The sequence below is a fragment of the Pongo pygmaeus genome, chromosome 21 (genome assembly GCF_028885625.2).
Source record: "Pongo pygmaeus isolate AG05252 chromosome 21, NHGRI_mPonPyg2-v2.0_pri, whole genome shotgun sequence".
In the NCBI taxonomy this organism is placed as follows: Eukaryota; Metazoa; Chordata; class Mammalia; order Primates; family Hominidae; genus Pongo; species Pongo pygmaeus.
In genome coordinates, this window is record NC_072394.2 from 24,171,737 (window position 1) to 24,187,359 (window position 15,623).

Genomic DNA, 15,623 nt, shown 5'->3' on the forward strand with positions numbered 1-15,623 from the left:
CAGAAGTTTCCTGGAATGTTTCTGTCTAGTTTTTATGTGAAGACATTTCCTTTTCCAGCATAGGCCTCAAAGCGCTCCAAATATCCACTTGCAGATTCTACCAAAAGAGTGTTTCAAAACTGCTCTATCAAAAGCAAGCTTCAACAGTGTGAGTAGAATGCACTCATCACAAAGAAGTTTCTGAGAATGCTTCTGTCTAGTTTTTATGTGCAGATATTTCCATTTCCATCAGAGGCCTCAAAGCGCTCCAAATAAACAATTGCAGATTCTACAAAAGGAGTGTTTCAAAACTGCTCTTTTGAGAGAACGTTCAAGTCTGTGAGTTGAATGCACTCATCACACAGAAGTTTCTGAGAATCCTTCTCTCTAGTTTTTATGTGAAGATATTTCCTTTTCCAACATAGGCCTCAAGGTGCTCCGAATAAACACTTGCAGATTCTACAAACGTAATGTTTCAAAACTGTTCTATCAAAAGGAACGTTCAAGTCTGTGAGTTGAATGCACTTATCATACAGAAGTTTCCTGGAATGTTTCTGTCTAGTTTTTATGTGAAGACATTTCCTTTTCCAGCATAGGCCTCAAAGCGCTCCAAATATCCACTTGCAGATTCTACCAAAAGAGTGTTTCAAAACTGCTCTTTCAAAAGCAAGCTTCAACAGTGTGAGTAGAATGCACTCATCACAAAGAAGTTTCTGAGAATGCTTCTGTCTAGTTTTTATGTGCAGATATTTCCATTTCCATCAGAGGCCTCAAAGCGCTCCAAATAAACAATTGCAGATTCTACAAAAGGAGTGTTTCAAAACTGCTCTTTTGAGAGAACGTTCAAGTCTGTGAGTTGAATGCACTCATCACACAGAAGTTTCTGAGAATCCTTCTCTCTAGTTTTTATGTGAAGATATTTCCTTTTCCAACATAGGCCTCAAGGTGCTCCGAATAAACACTTGCAGATTCTACAAACGTAATGTTTCAAAACTGTTCTATCAAAAGGAACGTTCAAGTCTGTGAGTTGAATGCACTCATTGCAAAGAAGTTTCTCAGAATGTTTCTGTCTACTTTTTAGGTGAAGAGATTTCATTTCCCAGCATAGGCCTCAAAGCGCTCCAAATATCCACTTGAAGATTCTATAAGAAGAGTGTTTCCAAACTGCTCTTTCAAAAGGAAGCTTCAAGTCTGTGAGTTGAATGCATTCATCACAAAGAAGTTTCTGAGAATGCTTCCGTCTAGTTTCTATATGAAGATATTTCCTTTTCCAACATAGGCCTCAAAGCGCTCCAAATAAACACATGCAGATTCTACAAAAGGAGTGTTTCAAAACAGTTCTATCAAAGGGAACGTTCAAGTCTGTGAGTTGAATGCACTCATCACACAGAAGTTTCTCAGAATGCTTCTGTCTAGTTTTTAGGTGAAGAGATTTCATTTCCCAGCATAGGCCTCAAAGCCCTCCAAATATCCACTTGCAGATTCTACGAAAAGAGTGTTTCAAAGCTGCTCTTTCAAAAGCAAGGTTCAAGTCTGTGTGTTGAATGCACTCATCAGAAAGAAGTTTCTGAGAATGCTTCTGTCTAGTTCTTACGTGAAGATATTTCCTTTTCCAGCTTAGGCCTCAAAGCGCTCCAAATGAACACTTGCAAATTCTACAAAAGGAGTGTTTCAAAAGAGTTCTATCAAAAGGAACGTTCAAGTCTGTGAGTTGAATGCACTTATCATACAGAAGTTTCCTGGAATGCTTCTGTCTAGTTTTTATGTGAAGACATTTCCTTTTCCAGCATAGGCCTCAAAGCGCTCCAAATATCCACTTGCAGATTCTACCAAAAGAGTGTTTCAAAACTGCTCTATCAAAAGCAAGCTTCAACACTGTGAGTAGAATGCACTCATCACAAAGAAGTTTTTGAGAATGCTTCTGTCTAGTTTTTATGTGCAGATATTTCCTTTTCCAACATAGGCCTCAAAGCGCTCCAAATAAACACTTGCATATTCTACAAAAGGAGTGTTTCAAAACTGCTCTTTCGAGAGGAACGTTCAAGTCTGTGAGTTGAAAGCACTCATCACACAGAAGTTTCTGAGAATGCTTCTGCCTAGTTTTTATGTGAAGATATTTCCTTTTCCAGCATAGGCCTCCGAACGCTCCAAATATCCTCTTGCAGATTCTACAAAAAGAGTGTTTCAAAACTGTTCTATCAAAAGGAAGGTTCAACTCTGAGAGTTGAATGAATGCATCGTGAAGAACTTTCTGAGAATGCTTCTCTGTAGTTTTTAGGTGAAGATATTCCATATCCCAGCACGGGCCTCGAAGTGCTCCAAATAACCACTTGCAGATTTTACCAAAAGAGTGTTTCAAAACTGCTCTTTCTATAGGGAAGTTCAAGTCTGTGAGTTGAATGCACTCAACACAAAGAAGTTTCTGAGAATGCTTCTGTTCAGTTTTTATGTGAAGATATTTCCTTTCCCAGCATAGGCCTCAAACGGCTCCAAATATCCACTTGCAGATTCTACAAAAAGAGTGTTTCCAAACTTCTCTATCAATTGGTAGGTTCAACTCTGTGAGTTGAATGAACTCATCACAAAGAAGTTTCTGAGAATCCTTCTCTCTAGTTTTTATGTGAAGATATTTCCTTTTCCATCACAGGCCTCAAGGTGCTCCGAATAAACACTTGCAGACTCTACAAACGTAATGTTTCAAAACTGTTCTATCAAAAGGAACGTTCAAGTCTGTGAGTTGAATGCACTCATTGCAAAGAAGTTTCTCAGAATGTTTCTGTCTAGTTTTTAGGTGAAGAGATTTCATTTCCCAGCATAGGCCTCAAAGCGCTCCAAATATCCACTTGAAGATTCTATAAGAAGAGTGTTTCCAAACTGCTCTTTCAAAAGGCAGCCTCAAGTCTGTGAGTTGAATGCATTCATCACAAAGAAGTTTCTGAGAATGCTTCCGTCTAGTTTCTATATGAAGATATTTCCTTTTCCAACATAGGCCTCAAAGCGCTCCAAATAAACACATGCAGATTCTACAAAAGGAGTGTTTCAAAACTGTTCTATCAAAGGGAACGTTCAAGTCTGTGAGTTGAATGCACTCATCACACAGAAGTTTCTCAGAATGCTTCTGTCTAGTTTTTAGGTGAAGAGATTTCATTTCCCAGCATAGGCCTCAAAGCGCTCCAAATATCCACTTGCAGATTCTACGAAAAGAGTGTTTCAAAGCTGCTCTTTCAAAAGCAATGTTCAAGTCTGTGTGTTGAATGCGCTCATCAGAAAGAAGTTTCTGAGAATGCTTCTGTCTAGTTCTTACGTGAAGATATTTCCTTTTCCATCTTAGGCCTCAAAGCGCTCCAAATGAACACTTGCAAATTCTACAAAAGGAGTGTTTCAAAAGAGTTCTATCAAAAGGAACGTTCAAGTCTGTGAGTTGAATGCACTTATCATACAGAAGTTTCCTGGAATGCTTCTGTCTAGTTTTTATGTGAAGACATTTCCTTTTCCAGCATAGGCCTCAAAGCGCTCCAAATATCCACTTGCAGATTCTACCAAAAGAGTGTTTCAAAACTGCTCTATATAAAGCAAGCTTCAACACTGTGAGTAGAATGCACTCATCACAAAGAAGTTTCTGAGAATGCTTCTGTCTAGTTTTTATGTGCAGATATTTCCTTTTCCAACATAGGCCTCAAAGCGCTCCAAATAAACACTTGCAGATTCTACAAAAGGAGTGTTTCAAAACTGCTCTTTCGAGAGGAACGTTCAAGTCTGTGAGTTGAATGCACTCATCACACAGAAGTTTCTGAGAATGCTTCTGCCTAGTTTTTATGTGAAGATATTTCCTTTTCCAGCATAGGCCTCCGAACGCTCCAAATATCCTCTTGCAGATTCTACAAAAAGAGTGTTTCAAAACTGTTCTATCAAAAGGAAGGTTCAACTCTGAGAGTTGAATGAATGCATTGTGAAGAACTTTCTGAGAATGCTTCTCTGTAGTTTTTAGGTGAAGATATTCCATATCCCAGCACGGGCCTCGAAGTGCTCCAAATAACCACTTGCAGATTTTACCAAAAGAGTGTTTCAAAACTGCTCTTTCTATAGGGAAGTTCAAGTCTGTGAGTTGAATGCACTCAACACAAAGAAGTTTCTGAGAATGCTTCTGTTCAGTTTTTATGTGAAGATATTTCCTTTCCCAGCATAGGCCTCAAACGGCTCCAAATATCCACTTGCAGATTCTACAAAAAGAGTGTTTCCAAACTTCTCTATCAATTGGTAGGTTCAACTCTGTGAGTTGAATGAACTCATCACAAAGAAGTTTCTGAGAATCCTTCTCTCTAGTTTTTATGTGAAGATATTTCCTTTTCCAACATAGGCCTCAAGGTGCTCCGAATAAACACTTGCAGATTCTACAAACGTAATGTTTCAAAACTGTTCTATCAAAAGGAACGTTCAAGTCTGTGAGTTGAATGCACTCATTGCAAAGAAGTTTCTCAGAATTTTTCTGTCTAGTTTTTAGGTGAAGAGATTTCATTTCCCAACATAGGCCTCAAAGCGCTCCAAATATCCACTTGAAGATTCTATAAGAAGAGTGTTTCCAAACTGCTCTTTCAAAAGGAGGCTTCAAGTCTGTGAGTTGAATGCATTCATCACAAAGAAGTTTCTGAGAATGCTTCCGTCTAGTTTCTATATGAAGATATTTCCTTTTCCAACATAGGCCTCAAAGCGCTCCAAATAAACACATGCAGATTCTACAAAAGGAGTGTTTCAAAACTGTTCTATCAAAGGGAACGTTCAAGTCAGTGAGTTGAATGCACTCATCACACAGAAGTTTCTCAGAATGCTTCTGTCTAGTTTTTATGTGAAGATATTTCCTTTTCCAACATAGGCCTCAAGGTGCTCCGAATAAACACTTGCAGATTCTACAAACATAATGTTTCAAATCTGTTCTATCAAAAGGAACGTTCAAGTCTGTGAGTTGAATGAACTCATTGCAAAGAAGTTTCTCAGAATGTTTCTGTCTAGTTTTTAGGTGAAGAGATTTCATTTCCCTGCATAGGCCTCAAAGCGCTCCAAATATCCACTTGCAGATTCTACGAAAAGAGTGTTTCAAAGCTGCTCTTTCAAAAGCAAGGTTCAAGTCTGTGTGTTGAATGCACTCATCAGAAAGAAGTTTCTGAGAATGCTTCTGTCTAGTTCTTACGTGAAGGTATTTCCTTTTCCATCTTAGGCCTCAAAGCGCTCCAAATGAACACTTGCAAATTCTACAAAAGGAGTGTTTCAAAAGAGTTCTATCAAAAGGAACGTTCAAGTCTGTGAGTTGAATGCACTTATCATACAGAAGTTTCCTGGAATGCTTCTGTCTAGTTTTTATGTGAAGACATTTCCTTTTCCAGCATAGGCCTCAAAGCGCTCCAAATATCCACTTGAAGACTCTATAAGAAGAGGGTTTGCAAACTGCTCTTTCAAAAGGATGCTTCAAGTCTGTGAGTTGAATGCATTCATCACAAAGAAGTTTCTGAGAATGCTTCCGTCTAGTTTCTATATGAAGATATTTCCTTTTCCAACATAGGCCTCAAAGCGCTCCAAATAAACACATGCAGATTCTACAAAAGGAGTGTTTCAAAACTGTTCTATCAAAGGGAACGTTCAAGTCTGTGAGTTGAATGCACTCATCACACAGAAGTTTCTCAGAATGCTTCTGTCTAGTTTTTAGGTGAAGAGATTTCATTTCCCAGCATAGGCCTCAAAGCGCTCCAAATATCCACTTGCAGATTCTATGAAAAGAGTGTTTCAAAGCTGCTCTTTCAAAAGCAAGGTTCAAGTCTGTGTGTTGAATGCACTCATCAGAAAGAAGTTTCTGAGAATGCTTCTGTCTAGTTCTTACGTGAAGATATTTCCTTTTCCAGCTTAGGCCTCAAAGCGCTCCAAATGAACACTTGCAAATTCTACAAAAGGAGTGTTTCAAAAGAGTTCTATCAAAAGGAACGTTCAAGTCTGTGAGTTGAATGCACTTATCATACAGAAGTTTCCTGGAATGTTTCTGTCTAGTTTTTATGTGAAGACATTTCCTTTTCCAGCATAGGCCTCAAAGCGCTCCAAATATCCACTTGCAGATTCTACCAAAAGAGTGTTTCAAAACTGCTCTATCAAAAGCAAGCTTCAACAGTGTGAGTAGAATGCACTCATCACAAAGAAGTTTCTGAGAATGCTTCTGTCTAGTTTTTATGTGCAGATATTTCCATTTCCATCAGAGGCCTCAAAGCGCTCCAAATAAACACTTGCAGATTCTACAAAAGGAGTGTTTCAAAACTGCTCTTTCGAGAGAATGTTCAAGTCTGTGAGTTGAATGCACTCATCACACAGAAGTTTCTGAGAATCCTTCTCTCTAGTTTTTATGTGAAGATATTTCCTTTTCCAACATAGGCCTCAAGGTGCTCCGAATAAACACTTGCAGATTCTACAAACGTAATGTTTCAAAACTGTTCTATCAAAAGGAACGTTCAAGTCTGTGAGTTGAATGCACTCATTGCAAAGAAGTTTCTCAGAATGTTTCTGTCTAGTTTTTAGGTGAAGAGATTTCATTTCCCAGCATAGGCCTCAAAGCGCTCCAAATATCCACTTGAAGATTCTATAAGAAGAGTGTTTCCAAACTGCTCTTTCAAAAGGAAGATTCAAGTCTGTGAGTTGAATGCATTCATCACAAAGAAGTTTCTGAGAATGCTTCCGTCTAGTTTCTATATGAAGATATTTCCTTTTCCAACGTAGGCCTCAAAGCGCTCCAAATAAACACATGCAGATTCTACAAAAGGAGTGTTTCAAAACAGTTCTATCAAAGGGAACGTTCAAGTCTGTGAGTTGAATGCACTCATCACACAGAAGTTTCTCAGAATGCTTCTGTCTAGTTTTTAGGTGAAGAGATTTCATTTCCCAGCATAGGCCTCAAAGCCCTCCAAATATCCACTTGCAGATTCTACGAAAAGAGTGTTTCAAAGCTGCTCTTTCAAAAGCAAGGTTCAAGTCTGTGTGTTGAATGCACTCATCAGAAAGAAGTTTCTGAGAATGCTTCTGTCTAGTTCTTACGTGAAGATATTTCCTTTTCCAGCTTAGGCCTCAAAGCGCTCCAAATGAACACTTGCAAATTCTACAAAAGGAGTGTTTCAAAAGAGTTCTATCAAAAGGAACGTTCAAGTCTGTGAGTTGAATGCACTTATCATACAGAAGTTTCCTGGAATGCTTCTGTATAGTTTTTATGTGAAGACATTTCCTTTTCCAGCATAGGCCTCAAAGCGCTCCAAATATCCACTTGCAGATTCTACCAAAAGAGTGTTTCAAAACTGCTCTATCAAAAGCAAGCTTCAACACTGTGAGTAGAATGCACTCATCACAAAGAAGTTTCTGAGAATGCTTCTGTCTAGTTTTTATGTGCAGATATTTCCTTTTCCAACATAGGCCTCAAAGCGCTCCAAATAAACACTTGCAGATTCTACAAAAGGAGTGTTTCAAAACTGCTCTTTCGAGAGGAACGTTCAAGTCTGTGAGTTGAATGCACTCATCACACAGAATTTTCTGAGAATGCTTCTGCCTAGTTTTTATGTGAAGATATTTCCTTTTCCAGCATAGGCCTCCGAACGCTCCAAATATCCTCTTGCAGATTCTACAAAAAGAGTGTTTCAAAACTGTTCTATCAAAAGGAAGGTTCAACTCTGAGAGTTGAATGAATGCATCGTGAAGAACTTTCTGAGAATGCTTCTCTGTAGTTTTTAGGTGAAGATATTCCATATCCCAGCACGGGCCTCGAAGTGCTCCAAATAACCACTTGCAGATTTTATCAAAAGAGTGTTTCAAAACTGCTCTTTCTATAGGGAAGTTCAAGTCTGTGAGTTGAATGCACTCAACACAAAGAAGTTTCTGAGAATGCTTCTGTTCAGTTTTTATGTGAAGATATTTCCTTTCCCAGCATAGGCCTCAAACGGCTCCAAATATCCACTTGCAGATTCTACAAAAAGAGTGTTACCAAACTTCTCTATCAATTGGTAGGTTCAACTCTGTGAGTTGAATGAACTCATCACAAAGAAGTTTCTGAGAATCCTTCTCTCTAGTTTTTATGTGAAGATATTTCCTTTTCCATCACAGGCCTCAAGGTGCTCCGAATAAACACTTGCAGACTCTACAAACGTAATGTTTCAAAACTGTTCTATCAAAAGGAACGTTCAAGTCTGTGAGTTGAATGCACTCATTGCAAAGAAGTTTCTCAGAATGTTTCTGTCTAGTTTTTAGGTGAAGAGATTTCATTTCCCAGCATAGGCCTCAAAGCGCTCCAAATATCCACTTGAAGATTCTATAAGAAGAGTGTTTCCAAACTGCTCTTTCAAAAGGCAGCCTCAAGTCTGTGAGTTGAATGCATTCATCACAAAGAAGTTTCTGAGAATGCTTCCGTCTAGTTTCTATATGAAGATATTTCCTTTTCCAACATAGGCCTCAAAGCGCTCCAAATAAACACATGCAGATTCTACAAAAGGAGTGTTTCAAAACTGTTCTATCAAAGGGAACGTTCAAGTCTGTGAGTTGAATGCACTCATCACACAGAAGTTTCTCAGAATGCTTCTGTCTAGTTTTTAGGTGAAGAGATTTCATTTCCCAGCATAGGCCTCAAAGCGCTCCAAATATCCACTTGCAGATTCTACGAAAAGAGTGTTTCAAAGCTGCTCCTTCAAAAGCAATGTTCAAGTCTGTGTGTTGAATGCGCTCATCAGAAAGAAGTTTCTGAGAATGCTTCTGTCTAGTTCTTACGTGAAGATATTTCCTTTTCCATCTTAGGCCTCAAAGCGCTCCAAATGAACACTTGCAAATTCTACAAAAGGAGTGTTTCAAAAGAGTTCTATCAAAAGGAACGTTCAAGTCTGTGAGTTGAATGCACTTATCATACAGAAGTTTCCTGGAATGCTTCTGTCTAGTTTTTATGTGAAGACATTTCCTTTTCCAGCATAGGCCTCAAAGCGCTCCAAATATCCACTTGCAGATTCTACCAAAAGAGTGTTTCAAAACTGCTCTATATAAAGCAAGCTTCAACACTGTGAGTAGAATGCACTCATCACAAAGAAGTTTCTGAGAATGCTTCTGTCTAGTTTTTATGTGCAGATATTTCCTTTTCCAACATAGGCCTCAAAGCGCTCCAAATAAACACTTGCAGATTCTACAAAAGGAGTGTTTCAAAACTGCTCTTTCGAGAGGAACGTTCAAGTCTGTGAGTTGAATGCACTCATCACACAGAAGTTTCTGAGAATGCTTCTGCCTAGTTTTATGTGAAGATATTTCCTTTTCCAGCATAGGCCTCCGAACGCTCCAAATATCCTCTTGCAGATTCTACAAAAAGAGTGTTTCAAAACTGTTCTATCAAAAGGAAGGTTCAACTCTGAGAGCTGAATGAATGCATCGTGAAGCACTTTCTGAGAATGCTTCTCTGTAGTTTTTAGGTGAAGATATTCCATATCCCAGCACGGGCCTCGAAGTGCTCCAAATAAACACTTGCAGATTTTACCAAAAGAGTGTTTCAAAACTGCTCTTTCTATATTGAAGTTCAAGTCTGTGAGTTGAATGCACTCAACACAAAGAAGTTTCTGAGAATGCTTCTGTTCAGTTTTTATGTGAAGATATTTCCTTTCCCAGCATAGGCCTCAAACGGCTCCAAATATCCACTTGCAGATACTACAAAAAGAGTGTTTCCAAACTTCTCTATCAATTGGTAGGTTCAACTCTGTGAGTTGAATGAACTCATCACAAAGAAGTTTCTGAGAATCCTTCTCTCTAGTTTTTATGTGAAGATATTTCCTTTTCCAACATAGGCCTCAAGGTGCTCCGAATAAACACTTGCAGATTCTACAAACGTAATGTTTCAAAACTGTTCTATCAAAAGGAACGTTCAAGTCTGTGAGTTGAATGCACTCATTGCAAAGAAGTTTCTCAGAATGTTTCTGTCTAGTTTTTAGGTGAAGAGATTTCATTTCCCAGCATAGGCCTCAAAGCGCTCCAAATATCCACTTGCAGATTCTATGAAAAGAGTGTTTCAAAGCTGCTCTTTCAAAAGCAAGGTTCAAGTCTGTGTGTTGAATGCACTCATCAGAAAGAAGTTTCTGAGAATGCTTCCGTCTAGTTTCTATATGAAGATATTTCCTTTTCCAACATAGGCCTCAAAGCGCTCCAAATAAACACATGCAGATTCTACAAAAGGAGTGTTTCAAAACAGTTCTATCAAAGGGAACGTTCAAGTCTGTGAGTTGAATGCACTCATCACACAGAAGATTCTCAGAATGCTTCTGTCTAGTTTTTAGGTGAAGAGATTTCATTTCCCAGCATAGGCCTCAAAGCCCTCCAAATATCCACTTGCAGATTCTACGAAAAGAGTGTTTCAAAGCTGCTCTTTCAAAAGCAAGGTTCAAGTCTGTGTGTTGAATGCACTCATCAGAAAGAAGTTTCTGAGAATGCTTCTGTCTAGTTCTTACGTGAAGATATTTCCTTTTCCAGCTTAGGCCTCAAAGCGCTCCAAATGAACACTTGCAAATTCTACAAAAGGAGTGTTTCAAAAGAGTTCTATCAAAAGGAACGTTCAAGTCTGTGAGTTGAATGCACTTATCATACAGAAGTTTCCTGGAATGCTTCTGTCTAGTTTTTATGTGAAGACATTTCCTTTTCCAGCATAGGCCTCAAAGCGCTCCAAATATCCACTTGCAGATTCTACCAAAAGAGTGTTTCAAAACTGCTCTATCAAAAGCAAGCTTCAACACTGTGAGTAGAATGCACTCATCACAAAGAAGTTTCTGAGAATGCTTCTGTCTAGTTTTTATGTGCAGATATTTCCATTTCCAACAGAGGCCTCAAAGCGCTCCAAATAAACACTTGCAGATTCTACAAAAGGAGTGTTTCAAAACTGCTCTTTCAAGGGGAACGTTCAAGTCTGTGAGTTGAATGCACTCATCACACAGAAGTTTCTGAGAATGCTTCTGTCTAGTTTTTATGTGAAGATATTTCCTTTTCCAGCATAGGCCTCCGAACGCTCCAAATATCCTCTTGCAGATTCTACAAAAAGAGTGTTTCAAAACTGTTCTACCAAAAGGAAGGTTCAACTCTGTGAGTTGAATGAATGCATCGTGAAGAACTTTCTGAGAATGCTTCTCTGTAGTTTTTAGGTGAAGATATTCCATATCCCAGCACAGGCCTCGAAGTGCTCCAAATAACCACTTGCAGATTTTACCAAAAGAGTGTTTCAAAACTGCTCTTTCTATAGGGAAGTTCAAGTCTGTGAGTTGAATGCACTCAACACAAAGAAGCTTCTGAGAATGCTTCTGTTCAGTTTTTATGTGAAGATATTTCCTTTTCCAGCATAGGCCTCAAACGGCTCCAAATATCCACTTGCAGATTCTACAAAAAGAGTGTTTCCAAACTTCTCTATCAATTGGTTGGTTCAACTCTGTGAGTTGAATGAACTCATCACAAAGAAGTTTCTGAGAATCCTTCTCTCTAGTTTTTATGTGAAGATATTTCCTTTTCCAACATAGGCCTCAAGGTGCTCCGAATAAACACTTGCAGATTCTACAAACGTAATGTTTCAAAACTGTTCTATCAAAAGGAACGTTCAAGTCTGTGAGATGAATGAACTCATTGCAAAGAAGTTTCTCAGAATGTTTCTGTCTAGTTTTTAGGTGAAGAGATTTCATTTCCCAGCATAGGCCTCAAAGCGCTCCAAATATCCACTTGAAGATTCTATAAGAAGAGTGTTTCCAAACTGCTCTTTCAAAAGGAAGCTTCAAGTCTGTGTGTTGAATGCACTCATCAGAAAGAAGTTTCTGAGAATGCTTCTGTCTAGTTCTTACGTGAAGGTATTTCCTTTTCCATCTTAGGCCTCAAAGCGCTCCAAATGAACACTTGCAAATTCTACAAAAGGAGTGTTTCAAAAGAGTTCTATCAAAAGGAACGTTCAAGTCTGTGAGTTGAATGCACTTATCATACAGAAGTTTCCTGGAATGCTTCTGTCTAGTTTTTATGTGAAGACATTTCCTTTTCCAGCATAGGCCTCAAAGCGCTCCAAATATCCACTTGAAGATTCTATAAGAAGAGGGTTTCCAAACTGCTCTTTCAAAAGGAAGCTTAAAGTCTGTGAGTTGAATGCATTCATCACAAAGAAGTTTCTGAGAATGCTTCCGTCTAGTTTCTATATGAAGATATTTCCTTTTCCAACATAGGCCTCAAAGCGCTCCAAATAAACACATGCAGATTCTACAAAAGGAGTGTTTCAAAACTGTTCTATCAAAGGGAACGTTCAAGTCTGTGAGTTGAATGCACTCATCACACAGAAGTTTCTCAGAATGCTTCTGTCTAGTTTTTAGGTGAAGAGATTTCATTTCCCAGCATAGGCCTCAAAGCGCTCCAAATATCCACTTGCAGATTCTACGAAAAGAGTGTTTCAAAGCTGCTCTTTCAAAAGCAAGGTTCAAGTCTGTGTGTTGAATGCACTCATCAGAAAGAAGTTTCTGAGAAGGCTTCTGTCTAGTTCTTACGTGAAGATATTTCCTTTTCCAGCTTAGGCCTCAAAGCGCTCCAAATGAACACTTGCAAATTCTACAAAAGGAGTGTTTCAAAAGAGTTCTATCAAAAGGAACGTTCAAGTCTGTGAGTTGAATGCACTTATCATACAGAAGTTTCCTGGAATGCTTCTGTCTAGTTTTTATGTGAAGACATTTCCTTTTCCAGCATAGGCCTCAAAGCGCTCCAAATATCCACTTGCAGATTCTACCAAAAGAGTGTTTCGAAACTGCTCTATCAAAAGCAAGCTTCAACACTGTGAGTAGAATGCACTCATCACAAAGAGGTTTCCGAGGATGCTTCTGTCTAGTTTTTATGTGAAGATATTTCCTTTTCCAACATAGGCCTCAAAGCGCTCCAAATAAACACTTGCAGATTCTACAAAAGGAGTATTTCAAAACTGCTCTTTCGAGAGGAACGTTCAAGTCTGTGAGTTGAATGCACTCATCACACAGAAGTTTCTGAGAATGCTTCTGTCCAGTTTTTATGTGAAGATATTTCCTTTTCCAGCATAGGCCTCCGTTCGCTCCAAATATCCTCTTGCAGATTCTACAAAAAGAGTGTTTCAAAACTGTTCTATCAAAAGGAAAGTTCAACTCTGTGAATTGAATGAATGCATCGTGAAGAACTTTCTGAGAATGCTTCTCTGTAGTTTTTAGGTGAAGATATTCCATATCCCAGCACAGGCCTCGAAGTGCTCCAAATAACCACTTGCAGATTTTACCAAAAGAGTGTTTCAAAACTGCTCTTTCTATAGGGAAGTTCAAGTCTGTGAGTTGAATGCACTCAACACAAAGAAGTTTCTGAGAATGCTTCTGTTCAGTTTTTATGTGAAGATATTTCCTTTTCCAGCATAGGCCTCAAACGGCTCCAAATATCCACTTGCACATTCTACAAAAAGAGTGTTTCCAAATTTCTCTATCAATTGGTAGGTTCAACTCTGTGAGTTGAATGAACTCATCACAAAGAAGTTTCTGAGAATCCTTCTCTCTAGTTTTTATGTGAAGATATTTCCTTTTCCAACATAGGCCTCAAGGTGCCCCGAATAAACACTTGCAGATTCTACAAACGTAATGTTTCAAAACTGTTCTATCAAAGGGAAGGTTCAAGTCTGTGAGTTGAATGCATTCATCACAAAGAAGTTTCTGAGAATGCTTCCGTCTATTTTCTATATGAAGATATTTCCTTTTCCAACATAGGCCTCAAAGCGCTCCAAATAAACACATGCAGATTCTACAAAAGGAGTGTTTCAAAACTGTTCTATCAAAGGGAACGTTCAAGTCTGTGAGTTGAATGCACTCATCACACAGAAGTTTCTCAGAATGCTTCTGTCTAGTTTTTAGGTGAGGAGATTTCATTTCCCAGCATAGGCCTCAAAGCGCTCCAAATATCCACTTGCAGATTCTATGAAAAGAGTGTTTCAAAGCTGCTCTTTCAAAAGCAAGGTTCAAGTCTGTGTGTTGAATGCACTCATCTGAAAGAAGTTTCTGAGAATGCTTCTGTCTAGTTCTTACGTGAAGATATTTCCTTTTCCAGCTTAGGCCTCAAAGCGCTCCAAATGAACACTTGCAAATTCTACAAAAGGAGTGTTTCAAAAGAGTTCTACCAAAAGGAACGTTCAAGTCTGTGAGTTGAATGCACTTATCATACAGAAGTTTCCTGGAATGTTTCTGTCTAGTTTTTATGTGAAGACATTTCCTTTTCCAGCATAGGCCTCAAAGCGCTCCAAATATCCACTTGCAGATTCTACCAAAAGAGTGTTTCAAAACTGCTCTATCAAAAGCAAGCTTCAACAGTGTGAGTAGAATGCACTCATCACAAAGAAGTTTCTGAGAATGCTTCTGTCTAGTTTTTATGTGCAGATATTTCCATTTCCATCAGAGGCCTCAAAGCGCTCCAAATAAACACTTGCAGATTCTACAAAAGGAGTGTTTCAAAACTGCTCTTTCGAGAGAACGTTCAAGTCTGTGAGTTGAATGCACTCATCACACAGAAGTTTCTGAGAATCCTTCTCTCTAGTTTTTATGTGAAGATATTTCCTTTTCCAACATAGGCCTCAAGGTGCTCCGAATAAACACTTGCAGATTCTACAAACGTAATGTTTCAAAACAGTTCTATCAAAAGGAACGTTCAAGTCTGTGAGTTGAATGCACTCATTGCAAAGAAGTTTCTCAGAATGTTTCTGTCTAGTTTTTAGGTGAAGAGATTTCATTTCCCAGCATAGGCCTCAAAGCGCTCCAAATATCCACTTGAAGATTCTATAAGAAGAGTGTTTCCAAACTGCTCTTTCAAAAGGAAGCTTCAAGTCTGTGAGTTGAATGCATTCATCACAAAGAAGTTTCTGAGAATGCTTCCGTCTAGTTTCTATATGAAGATATTTCCTTTTCCAACGTAGGCCTCAAAGCGCTCCAAATAAACACATGCAGATTCTACAAAAGGAGTGTTTCAAAACAGTTCTATCAAAGGGAACGTTCAAGTCTGTGAGTTGAATGCACTCATCACACAGAAGTTTCTCAGAATGCTTCTGTCTAGTTTTTAGGTGAAGAGATTTCATTTCCCAGCATAGGCCTCAAAGCCCTCCAAATATCCACTTGCAGATTCTACGAAAAGAGTGTTTCAAAGCTGCTCTTTCAAAAGCAAGGTTCAAGTCTGTGTGTTGAATGCACTCATCAGAAAGAAGTTTCTGAGAATGCTTCTGTCTAGTTCTTACGTGAAGATATTTCCTTTTCCAGCTTAGGCCTCAAAGCGCTCCAAATGAACACTTGCAAATTCTACAAAAGGAGTGTTTCAAAAGAGTTCTATCAAAAGGAACGTTCAAGTCTGTGAGTTGAATGCACTTATCATACAGAAGTTTCCTGGAATGCTTCTGTCTAGTTTTTATGTGAAGACATTTCCTTTTCCAGCATAGGCCTCAAAGCGCTCCAAATATCCACTTGCAGATTCTACCAAAAGAGTGTTTCAAAACTGCTCTATCAAAAGCAAGCTTCAACACTGTGAGTAGAATGCACTCATCACAAAGAAGTTTCTGAGAATGCTTCTGTCTAGTTTTTATGTGCAGATATTTCCTTTTCCAACATTGGCCT